Below are 20,241 nucleotides of genomic sequence, written 5' to 3'. Positions count from 1 at the left end.
CAGAGATGCAAGATGCAGCCAGCACAGCTGACCTGACTGAAAGAATCAGAGGCCACAGACGAGAGCCCAGCCACCCTCTGGGCACTCCTGTGCCCAGCCCTGGGCAGTGAGCAGCCCACAGACCCCTGGTACCCTCAGTGAGGGAGCTCTGTACACTTGCACTCTGCTCCCCACAGCCCACGCTGTGCCAGGTCTCCTTTGTACTGCTCTCCAGGCGTTTTGGGCTCACAGCTGGGTGGCAGAGTGCCACCACAGTGATGGGAAAAGTGCCTTCAGGAATGCAGCCGAGGCTGGGGCTCCACTTACACAGCCACATGCTCTCAGCTGCTGTGTTTTCCCTTAGGAACATTTCCATCCCCTCCAAAACCTGACAGCCCTCTGGTCTTCCTCTCCCCATAAAAGTCCACATACCCTTCACTGTGGAAAAGTCAAACTACTGCAGTAGTTCAGGTGTCAGCATATCCCCAAGGAAAAAATGTCCTGGACTTAGACCCTGTCCTTCATGCATGCTAAGATCCTGTTGCTTTATTATCTCACTTACAGCCCTCACAAACCATCATTAAAATCTGAATCTGCTGAAGGCAGCTTCCCCCCAAATACCCATAAACCTGGACACAGCTTTGTTTCTCTAGAGCATCACCTTCCAAACAGCCCCACTCCATCTCCTCCCACTCCAAGTCCACTCACAGGCACATGCTGACAAACCATCACTTTATTAGAACTCCTGCACCCTGCAGAAGCAGCCACAAGCACTGCTGAAATCCCCACTTCCCTGCACCACCCTCCTCAAGTGAGCTCCTGCCCTGTGTGCTCACCCACAGGACTGCCCATCACCTCTTTGGCAGAATGCTGTCTCCACCACACTTGGACACTGTGGCCAAGCACCTCACAGCCTGGGAATCCCAGATCCCTTCTGCGTAACCTCCCCAGGACTTGGCTGCTAACACAATGTGTGTGCACCCACAGCTCTGCACTTCATCCCCTAAACCCCAAGCCGTGTCTTCAGCTTCTCAACAGGACCCCGACTGCAAGTTCCAGAGAAAAGAGGGAAGCATTGGAGCATACCCAAGCTAAAGCTTCTGCTATAAAGACAAGGCTCGAAAGCTTTGGGAATTGGCCAGAGGTGACCAGACTTTCTGGGGCAGAGGCTGCCTCTCTCCAGGTACTGCACAGGGAGTGTTGGCCTCAGGTGGGACTTGCCAGCCTGCTACACGAACCAGAGCAGTGTGTTGGCATCCTCCCTGACCTCACCTGCAGCCTCTCCACCTGCAGCTGATGGGCTGATGCAGATAAAACAGCATTGATGGGAACTTTGACATACAGCATGTCCCATGATCGGAATTGACAACTCCAATTCAACAGCCCCACGACAGCCACTTCCCTGTAAGCACTCCCCCCGTTTCCACCTTTGCCCAACTGCAGATAGCACGTTAAGGAAATAAATGCCGAGCTGTAAAGCCACGCCGTCCCTAAGTGACAATCCCTGAGCCTGGGCACGGCTCCCCTCCGCTCCCGTCATGAGCTGATCACGAAGGGAAACAGCAGCAGCGAGGGACTGGGAGCAAGGCTGGCATCAACGCTCTGCCAGGTGTGACTCAGCAGGACAAAGACTGCTGGGCCAGAAGCAGGCAGCAGATCTCTCTGCTGGTAAGCACCAACCACCCTGTTCTGCAAAACCAGGCCACATGAAGCACATCGCTGTGCAAAATGCTTCACAGCAGCCTGGCACGGGACCGGGGGAGATGTCACTGTACGGAGACGTTATGTCACCAAAACCAGAATGTTTCCTTTTGCCCTGTGGCCCTGCAGAGCTCAGGAAATTACACCCTCACTGTCCTTCTGCCTCCTTCAGCAGACAAAGCTCCCCAGGCAAAGCTTCCAAACTGGTTTGTGCTGTTCTACAGCAGGCAGTGGAATGTTTCTTTAGGCACCTCAGTCTTGGACAAGGATCCTGGGTGCTGCAGCAATGGAACAGCCTTTCTCCATGGGTTGCCACTCCCTTGGGCACAGCTCCTCACCCTGCCTTAACAAAAGCAAACACACACAACAGTCCAAAGACAAACACAGGGGTTACAATTCAGTTTTGTGATTACCATTCTCAGGTGATAACCACTACTTTACACTGAGCAAGCACCATCACTCCACCGTGGTAAACCAGAACCAGTGTCAGAGCTGTAATCCAGTCCTTACGAGAAGTCCTATTCAATTAACATATTCAGGATCTCTAACAAGGGATTTAAGATTACTTTTTCCCCAGGGAGGCAGGACATCCCTCCTCATCATACTCCCTTCCAGGAAGCCCTTCATGCCATAATTTCTAGACTCCACAAGACTGGCAACCCTTTTAGTTCTAGAAAAGGGGATGATCCCAGCTCTCAGCCAGGCACAGGCATTCCCATCTGGAAAGCAGAGATTGCCAGCAGTTTCATTGGTGCTGATCACTCTCTCATGAGAGGAGACAGATGAGAGCAGCTTTGAACCTCATTCTCCAGCCATACCACTGACAAGCTGACCCTGTGCCACACACCTTCACATCAAAGCACATGAGGGGGCAGAAAATAAACCAACCCACAAAACAGTGGTGTTCATTCCCTTACCAGCCCCAAATTCAGTGGTGCCAGCCCCTGCTCAGATAAGTATAATGACAGACACCTAGGTGGGGACATCTCGTTCTCACTCTCAGGGAAAGGGCTGCTTTGTACCCCCTCTGCTCCCGCCATCACCCTGCTCCTGCAGCAGCAACTGCCTGTTGTGGGGCTGGGATGGGAACAAGGCCTCAGGGATACCAGTCCTGGAGGAACCATGACACTGGACAAGTGTCCTGGCAGCATGGCTGTCAGAGCCCGGCCTTGATCCCTAACCCCCCACCCCTGTTTAGCGTGGGCAGCCTGGTTTCCAAGGCCACAGACATGCTCTGAACCCCTCCCCGAGAGCTCCCTGTCATGCCCAAGCAGGATGAGAGCTGGGACAAAGCACTGCCAATCCCCAGACCCCGTATCTGGAGACACAGAAGAAAGAGCAAGTTTTCCTGCCACCTTAGATGGAAGCAGAGGTGCCCTAAAGGCACAGCCCTGTCTCCATGGGGGTCAGTAACTGTTTCAGTACCCTTGGAGACCAGCCAGAAGAAATCTCTCAGTGTGGAGAGCTGCTTCTGGGGAAGTTACACCACACTGCAGCATCCTAGTGCAAACCAGGCCCCTGTGCCCTGCAGCTGTTCCCTGTACCCACGCAGAGAATGCCACAGGCCTGTGGAGCTCTGTGCTACATTCAGAAATAGCAGATTCCTAGGGAGACAGCAGGGAAGGGTGAACAAAACTGACCTGGTACACAGACCCTGCCTGGGTGCAGCCAGAGCTGTCACAGACACTCACAAACACAGCCCCCACTTCTGGGGGCGCATGTGCATGGAGACACAGAAAAGCACCTTCTGCAGCCTCTTATCACTTTGGACTTGGCTCAGTGCTCTCCTCCAGATACAGCTGGCATCAGGCAGCCAGAACCAGGTCCCTGCCAGCAGGCATGAGGGCTCTACCTCATCCTTTTGCTCCGAGAGATCTTTGTCCACAGAAGGGTTCAATGTGTCACTCACTGTCAACAGCCATAAAGCCACCTGTGCCCAGGAGATCCTGAGCTGGAAGAAGTATCAGATAGAGAAGCTGCACTTTTCAATCCAGTGGCTGATTTCCTGCCAGCTTGGTTCGGTCCATGGCTAATCTGCATCTCCTGGGAAAGGAGGAGTATCACAATTCATGTCTAGAACAACTCAATGCTTTTTCCACCACAGGAAAACCCACAGACATGTGTGAGAAAAAGCTCAGAAAGACGAGCAGAAAGCACTTTTGGTCCTGCCCTAGTCAGACTCCTATTTAATCCTACAGGGCACAGCACAGCCCTGTCCAGAACCCTTCCATTCGAATGCTGACATTTCATTCCCTGCAAGAACGCCTCTCCCTTGCAGCCCTGACTCACAGCCGTTGCTTCCCTTTATGCAACACAGCTCCATTTCCTGCGCAGCCGGCGATGCCCGGTGCCAGCAGGAGCCACGGGTGCCAGGCTACAGATAGCCTGCCAGGGAGGCACCCCTCCTGCTCTGGCACTTGTACTGCTGCCTCAGCTCATTGCATTATTCCAGTATTACTGCTCCCCAAACATCACCCACACCCCCTTTTAAGTGATAAATAATCGAGTTCTCCACAATCAGAATCTGATGCTATAATTAGACAGCCCTACAGCACACATTGCTGTGTTACACAACACAGCTTGGAGCTCCTGGGCACCGGCTACATTTGCATTTTAATCACATCACAGACAAACTCTTAAAACAAAATCTCCCGAGTGGTAGTGGTTCCTGAGCTTCGGTTCAGATGACAAGGCAGTCTGAGAGCAGATTTCCCTGCCCTGAAACTAAACCAGAGGTGAACTCCAGCCACCAGCAGTTGTCAGTCTACAGGACAAGACTGGAATTTGCCAGAAGTAAAAGCTTCAGCACACATACAAAGAGGATGTCAGGCCCTTACTATCAACTGTTTGCTCAATATCCAGCCCCATTTAAGGCACACAGGTTGTTAATGCAGACACAGCTGCTCGCAGTTCCGTGCAAATCTCACTGCCAAGGCACTGCTGCTAGGCTAAGAAATGGCTTTGATTCATTTAAAGGTTAATCTCAAAAGCCAGACTCCAAACTCCAAGGCTTCAGAACTCTATCACGTTTCTGTTTTCTCTTCTCCGCAGCAGCAGGGCAAGTCCCTGCCCAAACTGGAAGCACTGGACTAGCTTCACTAACTCATACTAATAAATCAGATAAGTAGTTCATTTTACTCACTTTCAGCTGACTGACACGGTGATAGCTCTGTCACTTTTAAAGGGCTGGGTGAACTGCCCTGCTGCAGCAGAGTGTGCCTTGCAGGAGCACCACAGATCCTGGCGCAGCATGAGCCATATGGCATCTCCACAGAGCAGCGCTGTGAGCCAGAGCCCCAAGCTCTTTCTGCAGCTTCCCCACCTACCTGGTACAATTTATAAGCAAGTATTTGTGCATTTAACTCCCTCTGGATGCAGCAGGATTAAAATTCTTACTGGAACTTTAAAAATCCAACCCTGGGCCATCCCTGGTGACACTGCTTGGCAGGTGGGTAGCTGGGCAGCACAGGGCCCAAACCTTGGCAGCTGCACACACAGCCTCTACAGCTGCTTTGGAATCTGCATCTGCCAAACAACAGCAAGGGGAAAAAATTATCAGGGACAATGTCTAGGATCTGTCATTTCCCAAGATTACCATCAGCTGTTAAGAATATTTATGTGATCAAAAAGTCAGTAGCAGTGGTGAAAACCCTTCAGCTGACCCTAGTCATCATCAAACTTTCTAAAGAAAAGACCATTACCTAATTCACCTAAAAGAACATTCTCCCAAACCCAAGTTTCCTGCACCATCTGCAAGATGTGATCTAAATAATTAAAAACTTCACTGGATCTAGGTCACAGACAGAGGTTTGTTTTTCACCAAGATGTCCCAGAGGAATTGGCTATTTTGCTTAAATTGTCCCTGACTTCCAACACCATATATAAGGATATCTAGAAGCAGACTGAGTGGATGAGAAGTAGAAAGGATACTGACAAGGGCTAACTTCAATTCATCAAAGCTGAGCTCTTCTCACTCTCAGGGAAGATAAAACCATGGATTGCATCAGAGTCGTGTCTGTGGCTGCTGAGGGTCCACAGGTTAATTGCAAGAGATGTGCAAACATTCTCAGGTCAAACAAGCTTGTCTTCTGTGTGCAAGGATCCCCACACACATCTCCAAGGGTCTCCAAATGACAGTGGTTAAAAACGCATCTAAGGAGAAGAGAAACCAATTTCAGCTCTTCCCAAGGATGAATCCATGGAAAGACTTCTCTTGTTTGACTATGGAAGGAGCCCTGGTGGAAGTGCTACAGCTACATGAACAAAAAGCATCACCCAGGTTAGTCCTCAGGCTCTTTTTAGGTGCATACAGTTTACAGAAGGATTGCAAAGGCAAATCTTTAACCCCGAAGTATTTTTTCCATCTGTGGAAACACTACATCAAGCAGCCCAGAGTCCAGAGGTTGACCTTACTTTTGGTTATGTTGGATTTTTCCTCCCCATTACTTGCACATAATAATAGCAAGTTACATAAAGCCAGGAAATGGGACCAGCACAAAGTTCATACTAATTTTCATATTAAAGGCCTTGCACAACTATTTTTACAGCAGGCTTTTAATGACATCTTTAGTCCAGTTACAAGGTTGAGATTACAGGCATTTTCAGGTAACTTGGGCAGGCTATCAATACTTTCTGGGAACCATGCTTTGTTTTATGTATTTCTTTGTCAGAAGGAGATAGCAGTGATTATACTCATTTCAGAGGAACTAGATGTTATATCCTCCCTCAAAAGGGCAGAAATCATAGGAAAAGAAACTTGTTTCCACTTGACACAAAGAGTTTCTCAAAACTGCTTTAACACAGGCAAGCTACTTGCATTATAAGTACTAGAAATGCAACAAACTATTTAATACATTGGCCAATATTAAGCATCTACCAACTTGATCACATATCCACTTTCAAGATTTCATATGGAATAAAGAGCTTATCACTCTGCTTGAGGTTTCCAGACAGATTAAGTCAATCTGGGAACAATAAAATTCAGAGAAACTGTGTCACAGCTTAAAAAGGCTGTATTTAAAGGAAGTACTGTCCAGACATGAAGTATCCAATTTCCAAGAACCTGATCTCTGCAGGATACATGAAATGGCACATAAGAACTGACATGTTAATATATGTTACATTATTAAATCTTAACTTTTTTTTTCCACACTCTCCACATCATGCGTTCAGCAGAACAGTGCGGAAATGATGAGAAATTTTAGATTAAAATAATTCTATTTTTATTAGCCAAGGAGCTCCAGCCCTGTGGATCTTATGAAGAACTCTGTGGATTTAATTAATTCCCTGCTATTGTATTAATGTTCCTAAAGATTTATATATATTTTTTTAGTGCCCTGACTTTAATAGATGTTTTACACCAGTATTTTCTGCAAAATCAGACCTTCAATGCATTAGATACCTAGAGTTTTAAGTGGTTAAAAACTTCACTGTTTGGAAACAGAAATGAGTATCGCCACAGCCCCTATTCAAAGTCACTATCAGCAAGATAATGATTTCTTCATCTCTAAACTTCCTATTTCTTTCTCACCTAAAACCGGATCATACGAGCAGAGCTTTGAACTTCAGAGCGTTGATTTTTCTTTTTGTTAAATCTATTTCACAACCTCTACCACTCGCACATCTCTATTGAGCAATTCCCTTGTGATTTGATTGGTGTGCACACCACGAACTATGTATTTGTAATACACTGCTCCCTGGGACATGCAGCCACATCCATGGGCTGCAGCAGAAGTCAGACAATGGGGCCACTGTTCCAGCCCTGCCTCCTGGCTCACTCTCTCAGTGCAGGTTTTTTCCTTCCTGCTTCCTTTCAGTGCTACCAGGGCTGAGCCACTGCTGCAGCTTTCCTTACAGCTCTGCTTTCTGGAATCCTGGGACTTGGTGAACAAACAGTTCCTCACTTATACATAAGATTCTTGGAAACAGAAATTCAGGTTTTAGAAGACAGAAGGGCAATTAGAAGCACACCAGATCGTAAATTCTGATTTTTTTAGGAAGTCATGTAATTCTGGGAGCCTAGTGGCAGAGGTAGGGGAGAAAAGGAGATTTAGGTACATATTTGTGCAACTGACAGCTTTTTACCTGACAGTATCAAAGAGGAGTAGAAAAAGCCTCCTGTCAACTCAAAAACAGCTTATGAGAAGTACTCTTTGGATCGCGCCGTGGTTCGGCCAGTTCCAACACAGCCTCCTGCGTGTTTGGGTGAGCCTGCAAGCTGCCACTCTGTGCCCATCCTCCTCCTGCCTGCCCACAGCCAGCAGCTCCCCGGAGCCGGCCAGCCTGCCCACAGCCAGCAGCTCGCCGGAGCCGGCCAGCCTGCCCACAGCCAGCAGCTCCCCGGAGCCGGCCAGCCTGCCCACAGCCAGCAGCTCCCCGGAGCCGGCCAGCCTGCCCACAGCCAGCAGCTCCCCGGAGCCGGCCAGCCTGCCCACAGCCAGCAGCTCGCCGGAGCCGGCCAGCCCCGCAGCTCTGGGAATGCCAACCAGCTGCTCCAGCAGCCCTCCCACGCACGGGCTGCCGAGGCAGCTCCTGCCCGCTGCCGATGCCACCCCAAGCCGCTCGCCGTGGGTCAGCACTTTCCCCTCGCTCCGTGCGGCTCCTGCGGGCCGGGAATGCCGCCGGCCTGCTGCAGCGAAACCAACCTGCGGCACCGTGCCCCAGTTTCTCCACAGAGCTGGAAAAAGGGTGCACAGAGGATGCCCAAGCACAGCAAAGCCACCAGAGCTGGTGGCTGGTCCTGCAGCAATGTGCAGCCAGCCCATAGCCATTGAGGCATCAACAAGTTCTGGAGAGCCCAGCACACCTTTCCAATGGCACTGTGCCGCGGCAACAAGGCTGCTGGGATCCCCCCATGGCTTGAAGGCACCTGTGTCCCTGCCACAGCTCAGGGCTGCTGTGCCTTCCTTTCAGCACGGCCCTCTGCTGCCGAGGAATGATTTCTGGAGGTTCATTTCCTGCCTGTCTTCATTCTTACCGAGTCTGTGGCCACCCAGTTGGCGCTGCTCTGTGCTGGGGAATGTGGAATCATGTGAACATGTTACAGCTCCAAGATTTACTGGCTCGGGTTTGCATCTGCCAATGTTTATGCTTTTGGAAGAAGGCCTTAGAGCACTCACCTGGTTTTGAGCTACAGAGATGTTTTGGATACATGCGATGAACAAGAAGAGGTGCTAAATACCTCCTCTAATAATCCATGCCTCTCAAAGAAACAGTGCACCGTGATCCAAGCAAAGGAACCAGCACACAAAACTCTGGAAGAATCACACGATAAAAAGTCAGTGTCCATAAAGGAGACAAAGAACTGCTGCAACTTCATCCCAATGAAGGGATAGTGTCCACTAGGGCATATTCCTGTGGGGTTTTTCTCACAAGGTTTTGGAGGACACAGCCTCCTTTTATCCTAAACTCCCGGACACGTGTTGCTCTCCTCCTTTCCCCACTGGCTGAGGCACTAGGAAGCTATGGCCTTCCGGAACCACCTCCATATATCCCTCCTTGAACCTGTCATTTTCCCTCAAAGATCAGAAACTCAGGCTTGTGCAGACCCATTTGTCTATTTCAGGAGTCTGTCTGTAACAAAGTCTTCAAGTTGGTAGAGACATTAAAACCCAATTCAAAGACATTAACACCCCTACCCTCACCCATCAAACTGTTTGTAAAGACATTAGCACACATGTTTTCTGATCAAAATTGAATTGGGCAATGTTTGTGTGGCTTGGCATTTCCTGGCACAAATGAAATGCAAGCATGGTCTGACATTCAATTGATTCTGAGCCAGGACCAGAGGGTTACATATAAACTCCCTGAAGCTTTGTCATTTGGTCTAGAAAGGCTTGGCTTTGAGCTTTTGGATAAATTCACCTCAAGACACAGAATGCACACACAGACCTGCAGCTCTACGTCCTTCTGAATTATCTGCCACTGTCCCAAAATCACTCAAGTCACTGCATGTAATTCTTCTATCAAGATTTACCCAGTTCTCCTAAGTCTGATCAGGCCCTGACTTCAGAATAAGCAATTCTGCCCCATTCTTGGAACAGTTTCAGCTGCAAGCTTTGGGTTTCAACACTGGGCACAGAAGAGCTTTGGAGCACAGCCTCCCAGTCAGGAGAGCAGATAAGAGCATTTCTGAGGCACAAACCCGTATGGAGAACCACCCTAACCATAGCACACTCACAACTAAAGTCCAGGACCTCCAGACTAAGAGGAAACTTAGATTTGCTAGGAGAGAGGTCAGCAGTGTCCTCTGTGTCTGTGCTGGCTCCTTGCTTATCATAGCTGCATTTTACTTTGGTGGGTCCATCTGTGCTTTTTTCTTGTGGCTTGCAGCCACATGCCCGGGGGGATGAGTGCAGCCACAATGAAAGGCTGTGTGACAGCCCAGAAGCATGCAGCACACTCTGCTTCCCCACGATTAAACACCTGCGCTTCAGGCTAATGGCAGGCAGCCCGAGCTCCAAAGGAACATCAGCTACTCCTCCTCAGGGACATCAGCTTGCCCCCAGCCCCCGCCAGGGGCTCTCAGCTGAAACGGGCTGTGGGTGGGTGCCAGGGAAGGGAGCTGATGGCCACAGAGACCACCAGCACCTCCAGGCTGAGTGCAAGCAGACAGGTTCCCCTTCACTGTCCTTTGGCACACACCTGGGATGCGAGACCATGCATGTCAGCAGGTGTGACAGGGCACAGAGACATGCCACAGCCTGAAGCTCCTGCTGGGAGCTCAGGAACCCAGAGTTCCTGGGTCTCTGGACCCAGAGAGAGGTCAGAGTGGGTCTCTCTGTCAGAGAGAGGCTTTCATTTCTGAAGCATTCTCTACCCACTCTTGCTTCCTGCATGCCCTTCTCCTCCGTTGCTTCCTCCATTTGTAGCATTCTGCATGCTCCCCAAGAGAAATAGGGCAAACATAACCTGATTAACCAGGAGGATTTGGGCAGGAAGGGGCGGGGGAGGAGATTAATACGCAGAGCACGACAGAACCTTTCCCTCTCACATTAGCCCTTGCCTACTCAATAATTAATGTGTTCTGCAGTGACTCTGACTTTGGGATTTGCTATAAAAGCTTCTCATAAACTCTGTCTCAGCATGCAGACATCAGACCAAAGAGAACACTTGGTCTGACAAGCTGAAATTTCTTCCAGGCTCCAGGGTCAGTCAGAAGCTTAAAACCACTTGGATGTGAGCCTGTGGCTCCATTTTAAAACATAAGGATTCCTCTTGCTGTTGTTCACCCATGGAAGAGACTGAATCCAACCTTTATTTGGTTACTCTGTCTCTGAAACATGGTTTAGAAGTTAACGCAGGCTTTCTCCAATTCATGTACAAAAACTCCAAGGCTGACAGTGCCCCATGAACATAGGAACATATTACACAGGCTCTGGCTGCCATCCATGCCTATTCTGATGTTCTATTTTCTTTCCATCCCTTCTTTCTTGCTTACCTTAAGGCATATAGATGTTTCAGGATGGAAAAGTAAAGCTACCCACATGCAGAAAAGATGCCTTCCCTGACCTTCCAAGGAGCTATTTTTGGCTGCTCTTATATGCCTAAGAACTCTTACAGGGGTCATGCACCAAACTAACTGCCCCTCAGTAACTTTTGCCTAGGAGATATGAAACATGACAGATTATTTTTTAAAAATTTTAATTCTCTCCATAACCTAACACATGACTGACACAAATTTACCAACTCCAAATCTCCAGATGTTGTTTGCAAGGGAGCACATTTTATAAGGGGCTGAAAGCCTAAGATTATTACCCAAAGAATGCATGCTCAACATTACACCTAAACATACAAACAGAACACAAAAGACATAGCCTTAATCCAGAATTTTCCAAAAGTTGTTGAGTACTACAGCCTTTAACTGACTTCACTTTTCAAGTCCAAACCTGGAGAAGAAGAAGCTCCAAAAGTTTCAGATTGAAATGGATTTCTTTTCAAAATATGTACCCCCAAAGAGTATGAGATTCAAAAATGAGGAACACTGGGTTAGCAGCCAAACACGCGCACAGAATGATATTTCATAAAGAAAGCAACAGTCCTGGTTCCATCTGTCAGAACACATGGATACACCACATCACATCCCAGCAGTCAGAAACCCAGGCTCTGGTCTGTCCTGTGTCTCTCAAACTCTAATGCTGACATTTTTCCAAACTGACACTGCCCAGACTGCAAACATTTCGGTCCAGAGGCCAAGAGCGAAGCGATGGGCGAGCCCCACTTTCCCAGCAGCTGCCCAAAGGCTCCTCATGAGGCAGGGAGTCAATGCTGCCCCAGGGGACTGCACAGCCCTGTTGCCACTCCAGACACTGTCTGCCCTCACAGAGTGAGCAAAAGATAAAGCATGCAGGTATCTTTTTCCTTCTGACATCATATTAAATATCACACAAACACACAACCTATAGGACATATAAAGCAGAAATGCTGTACAACTAGTAAAAAAGATGTGGAGAATATATGGGGAGTCTACTGTTCAGGAGACCCAGCCTCCAGAAATCCAGCTCTGTGCACACACACACAGAGAACACATTATACTATCTCACATTTTCACCACAAGGCATCTTTTAAAGGGCTCCCGAACTGAGATACTGCCTCTTAAAGCCAGAGCTGCATAAGGTTTAGGGATACAAGTGATTTTGCATAAAGCCATGAGAAACACAACACAGGATTGAGGTGGCCTGCGAGAAATGCTTGTACCTGGCTCTTAGCACCCAGGACACAGGCATGCTCCTGCTCCTGCTGCTCCTCTTACTGTAGGGCCCAACTTAGAGAACCATGAGGCTCTGTAAGTACCAGGACTTCCCCACAGGAGTTAAAAGTCATACTTCCTCTCTTCCTCCCTTTGGTAATATTCTCCTTAAACAAGACTTGCCACAGTTTGCAAAACAAGGAGGTCGTGCCCTGCAAATGTTTGCTAAACATTTGTGTTATTTCATCCAAATACAGGCACAGAGGGAACACAAGTCAGAAATGCCACACTTAGCAAAGCACTGTGAAAACGATTCATTGGCAGTCCATAAGCAAGCAGCAACCTCTCATTTTCTATTTAAAACTTGTGTATAAATAAAAACCCTGAATTAATCGAGGGAGATAAGGGTCGGTATTTGTGCAATATTCTTGGAAAACACAGCATGCCAAATCAAGAACCATATTTGGCAATTATTCTGCTTTACCACTTTCACCCCCCTGGTTCATTCTGCCTCTTTAGCTGATGAGCTCTCTCTGCTGTGTGCTTTTACAATGCCTGTGCTGCAAAGCTGTGCTCCCAACAGGGATGTTCAGCTTGGTGCCTGCCTGAAGTGTATTAACGATCTCACTACAGCTGCATAATGAATCTGGGTCAAAAACTATTGCCTGATAGCAATTGAGGCTGCACCTTTCTCTCCTCATCTTAATTTTTCCTTGGAATCACTACCATAGTTCAAACCTTTGGTACAGAATCATGGTGCAACATACCATGTTTCAATTAAGAAACACAGGCACTGAAAATTAAGGAGGTGTGGAAGGAAATTTAGACTACAAAGCAACTGTTTCCTGGAAAGAAAAAGAAATCACTCTTCCCTTCCTGACAAGCCGCTCTTTGAACATATATATGACAACAGGGCTCTGCTGGCAGCACACAGGATATAAATGTCATTTAAAACTCTGCCTGGTAACCTCTCAGGACAGTATCCATGTATCACAGTCATGTCTTTTGCCAAGGGCTCTGCACCCACCTACAGAGCTGCCAACAGCCACCACCACCAAACCAAATATTTAAAAGAATACCCTGTGCAGAAACAGTGAAGTTATTTGTCCCCCCTGAGAAGAACAGAAGAGCTGAGGTCTGCAACAGAAGCCAACATCACCCCTCAGGCCTACTACCCTAGGGCTCAGCTAGCCCAGCTGCAGCTCTTTAAGGAGTCTCAGGGGTGGGCAAAGTGTGGGAACCAAAATGAAAGCACCTGGTTGCCTATCTCTGTTCTACTGCTGCATCTGTTGAACTGCAAGTTAAACTTCATCTTCCTCCTCCACGGAAGGGATAATCATTTATTATATAGTCATCTGTAGGTCCCTCCACCAAGTCTGTGTGTCTGTAATGTTGAGAAGTGCTCTCAGCTTTCTGCAGTGGTTGGTATGGCTCAGCAATTTCTTCCCCATAGGATGCCGACTTTCAAGCAATGTAACTTGGAATTCTGATTCACAGAAATGAAAGTTTGGACACAGTGATTTTTGGTGGGGAGAGAATGAATAATCTGCTATCACACGGAGCATCAACCAGATATAAAAGGTCTGAAATGCTGGAAAAGTGTCTCTGTCCAAAAGGGAAGTGGTGTTGTGTAGTTAAGTGCATGCCATTTATCAGAGCATCCCATTTCCTGCAGTTTCTAAGTAAATGAGTAAGATTTCAGAGTTGCATCAAGGGAATGGGTTTGGCTTGGAATCCTGCACAGTGACTCATGCTTTCATGAATAAATTAATTTCCTTAGAGAAACAAGACAAAATCACGTGTTCTGCTTAGTCCAGCTACCTAGAGTGTTGATTTAGGAAGCTATTGCAAAAAAAATACAGTTTTATCTAGCTTTATATTGAATTCATAATCCACTGCAGCTGCACTTGCAGACATAACCAACCTCTTAAGGGGAAAAGAAGAACTGGAGTAACTTGGAGGTTCTGGGTATTGAAAGACGTCAGCTAGAAAGTAGTTTGCAATCAAACCAGACAACTGACAAAAAAAAAACTAATGTGAAAGTCTGAGTGTTCCAGAAATCAACTCTTACTTACACAACTCTCCATATTTATTCCCCCCCTGCACATTTAAAAATAGGTTGCAGAGACACAGCCCCGTAAACACCAGGAAATGAGAATTGCATCAGCTGGCCCCTCCCCTTCCCCACAATGACAGTGCAAAGAAAACGGGAGTGAAGCAGCAAAAGCTCTGGATCTCTGTAATACCAGCATCCTTAGATGTGCATGGAAGCAGCCAAGGAGAGGGACCCAGAGGTGTATGGATCATGGCTAATCAGTTCTGTGCAGAGATACTTGTTAGTGCAAGCCAGGATGAAACTCATCTTTCAGCTTTTAGTTTTCTTAGGAGATCAGTTCAAACAGTTTGATGTGGCGATACCGACCAAATTGGAGCAACACAAGATACAGATTTTTGTGAAGTATGAACCAAGTCCCTGTATCTTGCCCTGGTAAGTATTTCAAAATAATAATACAAGAAATCTGGCTCTCCAAACTTTTGGTGTCAAGTTTCACTTTGGAGTCTGGGCCTGTCTGGTTCTGGAAAATACCATCCATCAATTTCATGCTGCTCTATAAAGATGAAATGTTTCACAATTAACAAATCTCTGCAGTACCACCATCAGGTTGGTAGGCAAAAACACCTTCACATTTCACAAAGAAGAAATGAAGCCATTAAAGCTGGAGGAAATTGTTCAGGTCTCAGAATAAATCAAAGGGAAAGACAGGACTGGAACATGATGTAGCTATGTGTAGTTCCTTCACACACTGATACCGTGTGAAAGCAGAGCACTTGATGATGTCAGAGCAAAGGCAGGACTGAGCATAAATGGAATAGACCCTAGGATTTTTAAGGGCAAATTAAACCTCATGTCTCAGGTAGAAATGGCACTGCCCTTTCCAGGGCTGGTCAGCATCCCCAGTAGCTTTGGGTTACTGATAACCTCCCAGCTGAGCTGTAGGTCACTCAGCAAACCTGCAGGTCCTGGTTTGGTGTCCCTGTTCACCCCTGCAGCACCATCAGATTTGGCTCAGTCTGTCACGAGCCAGGACCCAAGCAAATGGAGAGAACAGAAATTAAATGTCACCATGTAAAACCTCATGTATACTAGCAAAATGGAGAGAAACTTACTAACATTTTGTGTTTTACTGAAAATAGCAAAATGTACACATGGAATTCACCTTGTATAACTGTCTCTGTACTGTATTTTTGTGACAATGTTTTAATGGTATATTGTAGTTTGAAGGCAAACACATTGTATAATAAGAATGTGGCATTTGTTTCCATCTGTTATCACTCAGATCCTGATCAAATGCCACCTGAGGCCAGTGGAAAGGCTCTGCTTTTAACTCCTAGAATAAAAATATAAATGTTTCTACATTCAGCAACTTCTATTGCTTTATTATTCATGTTTAATCTGTGAAAACTAATATGAAAAGGAGGGCAAGCCGGCTGATGAAGGGTCAAGCTTCCCTGGAGAGACACTGTCACATTTCTGGCATTCCCATCACTTTATCAACAGCACCTCCTGCTACCATGATAAAAGGCAGCAGTGGAGAAAGAGCAGGAAGAAAAAAACTTCTTATGTACACATGTGAGAAAAGTCACCCCTTCCTTACAATCAATCACTTACAGGAAAACAAAACAGACCTGGCCTCCATCTTCCAAGTGCAAGAAAAATGCCTGTAATTTGCTCACCCCGTTCTGTTTGTGCAGTTCTGAGCCTTCTCTCATTGAAGCTCTCCGAGGCAGAAAATCAATGTCAATCGTGCCAGATGACTGCTTTCCTCCTGAGCATCTACTGCTGATAATAAGATCACAAAGGCCACATAAAAGGGAAAATTTGGCCATCACAGCTGCCTCCTCAGTTCTGCAACTGAGATAAATTAACAGGTGAATTAGCACTGGCATATTAAAAGCTGACTCTATTTTTTAATTAAAAAAGGGCTTTAATCTGCTTATCATCATCACTGAGGACACACTGGGGCCAGGATGGTCTTGAAACATCCCAGTTGGTCTTCTTTGGCCTGCTCTACTAAAAGTAGGACCCCTGGTATCTGAATAGGCACCAGAGAGATAAGGACAACCTGATGCCTTATAGATAACAGCAATTCATTCTTGGTTCTGTTCTCAGTAACAAGGAACACAAACAAAAGTGAGGGCAAGTGAAGATGTTACTGGAACTTATACTCTAAAAACCATGTCCAAGTTCATTTTGTCTGAGCCACAGGCTAAGAAGACTCTTACAATACCAATAATCTTCTCTTAGGAGCTTTGGTCTCACTGTGAGTAATGAAATACCATTTGCTTTATATTAGTTACCCATTTAAAAATGCTTATTATTCTATTCAGCCAGTATTGTCATAGAAGCTTCCTAATCTTGCATTTAAACTCTTTAGAAGTAAAAGTTTTCATAGGCAAAAATATTTCTTATTGGTCTTTATTCCTGTCAAATGTTCATTTTCTGTTCTGCCAGATGTCTGTAACTCAAACCTGGATGATATTCAGTCCCATTTATATAGAGCCACTGTAAATACAGATTCCTGGGATGCAGAACTAAACTTCCTAATCCATCCTTGAGGTTTCTGACAGAACAAGATGCTCAGTGAACCCAGAATAATGCAGAATGACAGAACTATGTTCCCTTTTTACCCTGTATTCACAGGGCTTTGGGCAAGCTCAGCATCTACCCACATTTCCCTTCCTTAGTGACCAGTCTTCTCTGGCATGGCACATCCCACAAGCATTGCTCCTTCCTCCAGCAGCAGCAAGGAACAAAGGTAAATTTAACCTCCCTTGCTGGAAGTGCTGGTCTTTATAATAAGCAAAATTTTGTATTTTTCTGTCTTGTTTCATGCAAATCTATGTAAATTCTATGATTCAATATGTTTTCTCCCCAGTATTTTTTGTTTCTGTTATTTTGCTAATGGGCTGTCAAATACATGATGAGGCTTTGGGTTACCATTGCTGTCAGATCACCCCAGAAGAAGGGAATTGTCACTGTGGTGGTGTGTGACCAAGCATGCCACAGCAAGATAAGCACCTCAAAAGGAACTCAAGCACATCCTAGGAGCTGAGGACAGATACGGCCAAAAATCAGTCAGAGTCAGAATCCCAAAGGAAACTAAAGTCAAAGGTTGTAAAGGTATCACAACTACAATAAATGAAGAAAAAAAAAAAAGGAAAAAAAAAGATTACTGTAAAAACAAGAATGAGAAAATAAAGGTAACACAGCTACTCACTCAAAATGAAATTAATACTTACCTGATTTTCAGTAAGGATGAATATGATAATCCATGGGGTAAAGACAGGATGTCTAAGAGAAGGAGAAAGCAGAAATGGGTAAAACATCACAGATGGTGAGCAAAACTCACCAGAGTCTGCTGTTTTCCAGTTGGAGGAACCAAGCATTCTCAATTCCAGAACCCTGACGTGCACAAATCCAAAAGATTTTAAGTAAATTTGCCTACTTGAAGGCATTACCACAGGACAAGAGAGCAGCAAGTTCTAAGTAAGCCATGGTGGAAGCAATTTGGGCCTGTGGTTTTGATGTCTGTGCAGCTCTTCAGAAAAACTTGCAAAGGAGAATCTAACTAAAAACATCTTAGTCAATGAATAACAGGGGGATAAAAGCATGGATTTACTAAAATCCAGTTTTGTAGGATGACCCACAACATACTATAGTATAAGATGGAAACTTCAGGCATTCAGGAAATAAACTTTTTAAAAATTGGCTTTGCCTTTTGTTGGGAGTCCGAGCAAGAAATAAGTGAGTGGGAGAAGGATTTGGCTTTACTAACCAACCGCAGGCGACAGGAAACTGACAGCATGGTGTGACTGGAACAGACCAGTGTGAGTCCAGTCGTGGAATTTCCACCAACTTCAGGAAAACAGTAGTGTTGTGTTTGAGGCATCGCCGTCTGACACTCCATGCAGCAGCCCCTTTCAGGAGTAAAAGCATTTAAAAAGCATTTAAATTGACAAAGTGCCGCAGAACATACATCCCAATGACCAGGGACCTGCCTGTAGGATCAGGCAGGCCCAAAGGTTTGGCTTATATAACCTACCACAACAAATGAGCGGGAATTGGATACGTAAATTGAAAGGGGAAGTAAACAAAAACCCACAAACATCTATTGATTCAGATGGAAATCAGAAGCTGCTTTTCGGCCACCCGACAAGAGTGTTCTGAACTATCGCCGCCAACCCCCGAGAGGAGCACAGGGCTGGCCGGCACTGCCCGGCCGGGAAACAAAGGCGGGAATGCCTTGAATTCCCCACAAACTCTGCAGAGCTGGAGAGTTTGCTCTCACTCACCCCGGCTAACAACCGAGAGAGTGAAATCTCCGCGCACGACACCGCTCAGACCAGCCCTGAGGGCGTGCATAGCTGAGCTCCTCAGCCCCGCCCCAGCTCCCCTCCCTCCACCCTCCGCTGCGCTGCTCGGCTCCATCTCCTTGCCGCTGCTCCTTCCCCCTCCTGCCTCTGCCTCTCGCCACCCCGACGTGTCGGCGGGCACGTCCCCACGGCCGCAGCCCGCCCGCCTCACGTCAGCCGCCCGGGCCGTATTTAAGGCGGCGGCCGCCGCTTCCCCCGCCCCGCCGTCGCAGCCGCGCCTGGGTGAGGACGCTCGGTAGGTGCGATCGCCGTGCCGGGCGGGGATGGGTGCGGGAACAGGGGGAGTGCGAAAAGGGGGACTGCAGGCGGTGCTGGTCCCGCAGGCGGTGCTGGTCCCGCAGGCGGTGCTGGTCCCGCAAACCTCCGGGGGGACGCGGGGGAGCCGGCGGCGGCAAATGGACAAAGTCCGCCGCACGCCGCCTGCTCCGCTGAGCCCCCCCGGCCGTGGTGGGATCGGGCACAGCCCCGGGCTCGGCTCCAGCCGGCCTGATTTCCACTCACAACCATCGTCCCCTCCCTCCATGCCCTTGAGCCTCCGTGGATTAACTTGATTCCCGTAATCGGTGCGTGTGGTCCCAGGGAGTTATCCTGCAAAGAGACTTGAGGATGGGCTTAGGGCTGCGTTTCAAATACAGCATTAGTGGACCACCTACCACTTCCCTAACTTGTTTCTTTAAAGGGGTATGGCACTCTTAAAAGGAATTTTTTTTAAGTGTGACAGACGTGCTTGAGTGGGTGGCTCTGATCAGCCTTAAAGCGCTTATAGTGCAAAGGGAGGACTTGGCCCGTGGAGACTGCGCTGCATGGCCACGCTTCAGGAGGCTTCTGCACAGGAAGACTGACGTAGCTTGGTTGATTTTTCCTAAATATGGGCACTGCTGGCTTCCTGGCCCTCCCCTCAGCCCCAAAATTTGCAGTCCTTACCTGCTGCTCTGAGTGGCTTCTCGTGCTCTGAACGAGTCGCTGCCTGTTCAGCGCTAGAGACGCGTGGTGTCTGTACTTGCATCCGTCTGTGCAGTCGCTCCTGCCCTGGGCTCTTCGGGCTGCTCCCAGTGCAGCACCATTTCCTGGGAAAGCGTGGTGCTGGTGGCTTCCACGAGGAGACGGGGATGAGTGCACAATCCTTTGTCATCTTTGTACCATTTCATCACCCCCTTGGCTGTGAGAACCCAGCTAACCAGGATGCTGTGCAGCTGCAGCTAAAATGTGAGGGTGGGAGAGATGGTAGCACCAGACTCCAGCCATCTTCATTCAAATCTGCAGTTTCACTTCAAAACAAATTCTTGAAGTTGACGTGGAGGCTCATGCTGTGCTAAAATAGGGCTCGCCTAAGTGTTGCACAGCTTCAGTTCTGGAAAGGCTTCAGGACACAGAATACCAGTTTTTCAGGGTGAGAGAACATAGATTGCCAGACTGTGCTGTGCTTAGAAGTACTAAAA

Source organism: Anomalospiza imberbis, chromosome 6 (assembly GCF_031753505.1).
Source record: "Anomalospiza imberbis isolate Cuckoo-Finch-1a 21T00152 chromosome 6, ASM3175350v1, whole genome shotgun sequence".
NCBI lineage: Eukaryota > Metazoa > Chordata > Aves > Passeriformes > Viduidae > Anomalospiza > Anomalospiza imberbis.
This window is presented reverse-complemented; position numbering follows the sequence as displayed.